This window comes from Myodes glareolus, chromosome 3, assembly GCF_982192425.1.
Source record: "Myodes glareolus chromosome 3, mMyoGla1.1, whole genome shotgun sequence".
NCBI lineage: Eukaryota > Metazoa > Chordata > Mammalia > Rodentia > Cricetidae > Myodes > Myodes glareolus.
This window is the reverse complement of record NC_142028.1, coordinates 33,214,355-33,220,354: the sequence shown is the minus strand read 5'-3', so window position 1 is coordinate 33,220,354 and position 6,000 is coordinate 33,214,355. Positions and strand designations below refer to the sequence as shown.

The following is a 6,000-nucleotide window of genomic DNA, read 5'->3' as shown; positions in this document are numbered from 1 at the left end:
CCATCTTCTACTACACCCGACAAGGCTGAGCTTTTTGAGTTGGAAGTCAAGGAAACTGACTCAGCAATGGAAGTCTGGGGAGCAAGTTGGGGGTAGAGGACGGAGGGGGAAGGGTTACTTCGTAATGAAGGGGTGTGTTCAGGCGGATATTGTGGGGTGGGGTGGAGAGAGAAAAGAAAAGCTATTGCAGATTAGCAGGGAGGGTCTGTAAGCTACGGAGGGAGGGCTTTGGGGTGTCTAAGTACACAGCTCGTTAAAAGGGAGCAGCTATTTCTCTGGGTTAGCAAGACCTCCCTTGACCTGACTTTAGACTGCACTTTTGCGTCTATAAAACACAGCTTTCTCTTTTAACATGGGTGATCTTTGGCCTTGCCTGGTCAAGGGAAACCCCGGCTGTTTTTATCAAAAGGAACTATCTGTCACTGACCAAGCCATCTGTAAAGGGAGTCACTGATGAATAACCATGGCATTTTCAGTGATTATGATCCTTCCTCCTTCCTCAAAAAACTTGTGTGTTGCCAGGGAGACCGGGGCTGGGCCTGGAGCTGAATGTGAGGGAGGGAATCCATTCTTAATGATCTCCAAGCCTGCTGATGCCTGACTAGCTAACAACTGCCAGTCGTCAGATAAGATGCTAACCAGCTCATCTGGAAAGCTGCTGAGAGCATTGGCACATGCTGAGTCTCAATAGCAAGGACCAGAGGTCCAGACGGGTGTAGAGGAACAACGTGGGTGGGCCACATCATACATGAGCTGAAGTTCCAAAGACAGTGGTGAGTTTGCTGCCCTTTACACACCGAGTGGTGGATGACGGATCTGTGGTCGTTAGGTAACCATCCCCTTGGGGTTCAAGTGAGGGCATTACACTCTTCACTGGCCTGGTGTGCAAGACCTGTTTTTTTCTGATATGATTTTAATTTGCCAAGCTACACTACTGTGTACCCGTGGTGCCTCTTACTTGCAGACATAAGATATTTATCAGTCTGTGCCCCATGGTACTGGATAGCTTGTGGTTTCAATATGCACAAACAAGATACAGGATCATTCGGCTTCCGCATTTTGCGCTCAGAGTGAAACCACAAGTGACTTGTAAAACGGAGTCCCTTGGGAACAGCCGGATAAGCACAGGCACTGGGCCACCCTGGAAGGAACAGCTAAGAGGGCACAGTCCACCCTCACTTTCTTTCTCTGCTTTCTTCTCTTCCTGTTTTCTTTAGTTTTCTTCTGGTGCCGGGAATTAATCCCAGAGCCTTGTGCATGCCACGTATGCACCAATAACCTCTATGGTTTACAAACATTTAAAACTCATTTTTCTTTAAAAACACACACCAAGCCTGACAGTGGTGGCACACACCTTTAATCTAAGCACCTGGGAGGCTGAGGCAGGGGCATCTCTGTGAATTTCAGGCCAGCCTGGTTTACATCATGTGTTTGAAGCAAGCTAGGATTATAGTGAGACCCTGTGTCAAAATAACAAAACAAAACAATGACAACAAAACCACTTTTCTATCACTAACTCTCTCTCATTCTAAGAAAACTGCTTTGGATTTGGGGTACAGCTCATTAGTGGGTGGGAAGGTTTAGCATGTTCAAGGACCCAAGCTTAATTCATAGTGCCGAACAGCAACAAACAAACGATTGCACAAGACAGTCATCAACCACAGTCACAGATTTCCTGTGCCAAATGAAGATGACCCATGCCCAGATGTAGGCGAGGGAGGTGTGCTGGGGGCTGAGCTAGTGTCCCACGCTTGCGCTCTGCTGCTGAGCTACAACTAAGCCCACACCCGGATTTTAGAGTAGAATATAATTTGTGAAAAAGTTTTCTTTTTTGTTGTTGTTGTTTATTTGTTTTTCAAGACAGGGTTTCTCTATGTAACAGCCCTGGCTGTCCTGGAATTTACTTTGTAGACCAGACTAGCCTCGAATTCACAGAGATCATCCTGCCTCTGCCTCCTGAGTGCTGGGATTAAAGGCCTGCACCACCACTGCCGGCTATGGAAAACATTTTTTATTTTAGACCAGTGTCTCTCCTTCCAAAGTATTTCCCCAGACTTCTTCATCTACATATAATCTTCAGAATAAATTAATTCTGAAGAGAGGCAGTATCTGGAATGGAGTACTACTTAGTTCAAGTTGAAGGACCATAAATATGATGGTTTAAAACTCCTGTCTGTATAGAAACTGCAACGAAGTGCCAGTCCTGGTGGCTCATGCCTAGAAGGCCAGGACCAGCATGGACTGCATAGTGAGTTTCAGGTCAGCTTGTGCTGTCATGTGAAACCCTAACTCAAACATATGTGTTTTCATGTGCGTGCGCGCGCACACATGCGCACACACAGGGAAAGAGAGGTGGTAACAAATGTCTATATTTGTTCATTTTTGCTGGTTATATTTTATTTATCTACTTTTGTGTGTGGAGTGCAACAGACGTGAAGTTAGAGGGCAGCTTGCAGGAGCTGGATCTCTCCTTCCACCATGTGTGTTTTGGGGATTGAACTCAGGTCAGAAGACTCGGTGCCAGCTACCCTTACCCACGGAGTCATCTTGCCCGCTCTTCAATTTCATCATTTCTAGAAACTTGTCCGTCAAATTAATTTGTTCATTAATTTGAGACCATCTGCAGTCTGAATACAAGTGCCATCAGGATTTGACTATAAGTTTTTGTGACAAACAAACAAGCAAAAACCCAACCCAAACCAAAACTTAACAATATTTTGGAGTCATTTGTTATTCTGCTTTACAAGAAGCAAAGGGAGCAGTGCTGTGTTCTCTAATTAGACCACCAAAGTGAGTCGCAGACTTCTCAAAGCTACAGTTACTAAACTAAAAGGACCTGTTGAAGAAGTTGAAATTTAGTAAACTCTGTGTGTGTGTGTGTGTGTGTGTGTGTGTGTGTGCGTGTGAATTCAGCTTTGTAGCAGTGGGGCCCAGTGTGCTCAGCTGTAATGGAGCACTTGGGTGGGAGGAGGCAGGAGGATCAGATTTAAAGTCATCCTCTTACATAAGGCCCCTGCCTCTTGAATGCTGGGATTGCAGGTGTGTTCCTGGCTTAACATGTTTGTTTGACTGATCTTGTATTTGAGACAGGGTCTCAAAAACCCCACCTTCTCTTTGAACTTGCTGTGTAGCTGAAGGTGACTCCTGATCCTGCCACCTCTACTCCAAATGCTGGGATTGTTTCCTGTGTGTACAACCATACCTAGCTCCTTTCTTCTTTCTCTTGTGTGTGTGTGTGTGTGTGTGTGTGTGTGTGTAGTGTAGTGTATGCATGCGTGTTTGGAATGTGCTTGGCTGTGTGTATGACTATGAGGCCATGGGTAGATTTTGAATATTTTCATCTTTAAAAAAATATTTCATTTTTATTTCTTAATGTGTGTCTGTGTCTGTGCACACGAGTGTAGTTGCGCCAAGAGGCCAGGGGCTTTAGATTCCCTGGAGCTGAGTTACAGGCAGCTGAGAGCCACCTGCTGTGGATGCTGGGAATCAAACCTGGGTCTTTTACAAGAGTACTACGTGCTCTTGACCCCAGAGTCATCTCTCTAGCCTCATTGCCTTATCTTCTGAGTCAGAATCTCTTCCCTGAACCTGAGGCTCACAAGTCTGCTAGACTGGCTGACCAGTGAGCCTTAGGACTGCCTGTCTGCATCCTCACTGCTCTGGAGCTGGGATTACATCTTTCACATGGGTGTTGGGGATCAGAGATTAGGGTGTCGTGCTTCTACAACAAACACTTTACCCACTAACCTATCCCTCTCTTTAAAAAAATAAAATAAAATAAAAAATTGTAGTTTTTAGTATATGTAATACTTTTTTTGAGAGAGTGTCCTATTTTTTTTTTTCCCTGAGACAGGGTTTCTCAGTGTAACAGTCCTGGCTGTCCTGGAACTCACTCTGTAGATCAGGCTGACCTCAAACTTACAGAGATCTGCCTGTTTCTGCCTCCTAAGTGCTGGGATTAAAGGTGTCTAACTGACCATTATGTATAACCTACCCTGGAGCCTCCGTGCTCAGCATCTTCCTGCCTCAGCTTTCTGAGTAGCTAAACCAGTATGTATTCCACCTCATCCAGCCAAAGTAGAGGTTTTTGAGAGCTGTTAGTTGTTTGTAGCAAACTAGTCAAATATTAATGTATTAACTTTGAATGAGCAACATCGTAATTTTCCATGCTGAAGGTCTGAAACCACTACTTTAAAGTACAGGAGTGGAAAAATATTTCCCGTGAGAGATGAGATGAGTTCCCGATTTCTGTTTCTTTGCTGTGCTCTTTGGTTTGAGAAGAACAGGGTGCATGAGCCTCAGATCCACTTCTAAGTTGCTGCACCTGTCTTGGGCAAAAACCAGAATTGCATCCGAAAGCTGGACTTCTATAGATCTCATGCCCAGCGTCCATGTCCCCTGTGTCTCTCAGAGTGATACAGTGAAGACCCAGACGTGGGAACTGAACCTTGGGTCAATCCCCCCCCAACAAAAAAAAAAAAAAAGAAAAAAACCCCAACCCTTAAAAATGAATTGCCCATCCCCTTAACTTTATTGACAACATTGACTGTGTGATTACTACTTCATGTGATAATGACTTAGAACACTGGAATAATTCCTAAGTCTTCCAATGTGAGTCTTTTAAACACTTTTATTGATAGTTAGGAACCTTGCTTTCGGCCTATATTTATTGCTAATAATGAATTATTAAAGGTGTGTGGCAATACCCCAGCTCAGCTTGCTCTCTTATAAAACCCAGGTACATCTACCTACCCTGGGGTGGCATCACCAAAAGTGGGCTGGGACCTCCCACACCTGTCATTAATTAAGAAAATGCCACACAGACTTGTCTACAGGCCAGTCTAATGAAGGCAGTTCACCAGCTGACATTCCCTCTTATGTCACATTGACCTAACAAACTAGCCACCAGATTGCCTGAGTTGGGGAAAGGGCAGCTGAGGGGTAGGTTCCTTAGCTTGGGAAGTAGAGTGTGGGAAAGTCATATCTGGAGGGCTGGGATGTCAGGGAAAGTGACCTGGTTTGGGGGACTAGGGGTCCAGCATACAGGGGAAGGACATTGGGAACTGTCAGTGAAGGCTCTAGGCGTGGTGAGGGTGGGCATTGGAGGGGGATCAGGTCATGAGGTTGGGAGAGAATCTTGGTGAGAAGTCTGGGGAGGGTCCTAGAACTCACTGGACTCTGCTGCCAAAGCTCATGCCACAGAAAACCAACAGCTTGGAGTTGAGTGGGGAGAAAGAAGGACTTTATGCAGTGACCAAAGAATGGAATGGAGGGGGCTTTGCAGACAGGTCGGCTTCTTTCTTTCAGGATTTTAGGGGTCTCCGGATGCAGGGCAGAAATAGTGAGGGAGAGAAATCGGGTTAGAGAGGGAAAGAATATTCTTGTCTTTTCTGGAACCAGGTGGGTATCTTCCAGGAGTTGAGTGCTATCTCTTTTCCTTTCATGACCTGATGTTTTTGGTCATGGTGGCTGGTGTGTGTCTTCAGTCTTAAAGTGTGGGGAGAGAGAAAGAGTAGTATGATTGCTATTTTTGGTTGTCAACTTGACCACATCTGAATGAACTACAATCCAGAAATGGAGGGCACATCTGTGAGAGATTTTCTGCTTATTTTAAAGGCAGTGAATCCACTTCTAGTTCAGACATTTGAGGTAGGAAAGACTACTCTAATCTGGGCTACACCCTCTGCTGGAAGTTTATATAAGAACAGGGAAGAAGGAAGCTCTTGCTCTTTGCCTCTTGCCCTCGCCATGATAGCACATCCATTCCTTCACTGCCGTTGGAGTCCACTTCTTCAGGATCCCAGCAGATAGAGAAGACCAGCTGAGGCCCTAGCCCTGTGGGACTGAGCAACTGCTAGAGTCTTGGACTCTTCATTCAAGGATAGCCATTGTTGGGTTAGCTGGACTACAGCCTATAAGTCATCCCAATATTTTTCCATATATATATATATTTCTTAAGTTCTGTGACTCTGGAGAAACCTGACTAATACAATTAGGAAA

At 45.1% G+C, this 6,000-nt stretch overlaps 1 long non-coding RNA gene across 1 annotated transcript in view; it reads left to right on the top strand.

Annotated features, from left to right (window-relative positions):
* The first annotated feature begins 336 nt into the window (after positions 1–336).
* The window catches only part of LOC125407083 (uncharacterized), a 32,869-nt gene continuing 27,205 nt past the window's right edge, over positions 337–6,000 (top strand). Inside the window, exon 1 of the long non-coding RNA XR_015737462.1 lies at positions 337–773. This is a non-coding gene — a long non-coding RNA (uncharacterized LOC125407083). The remainder of the gene's footprint in view (positions 774–6,000) is intronic.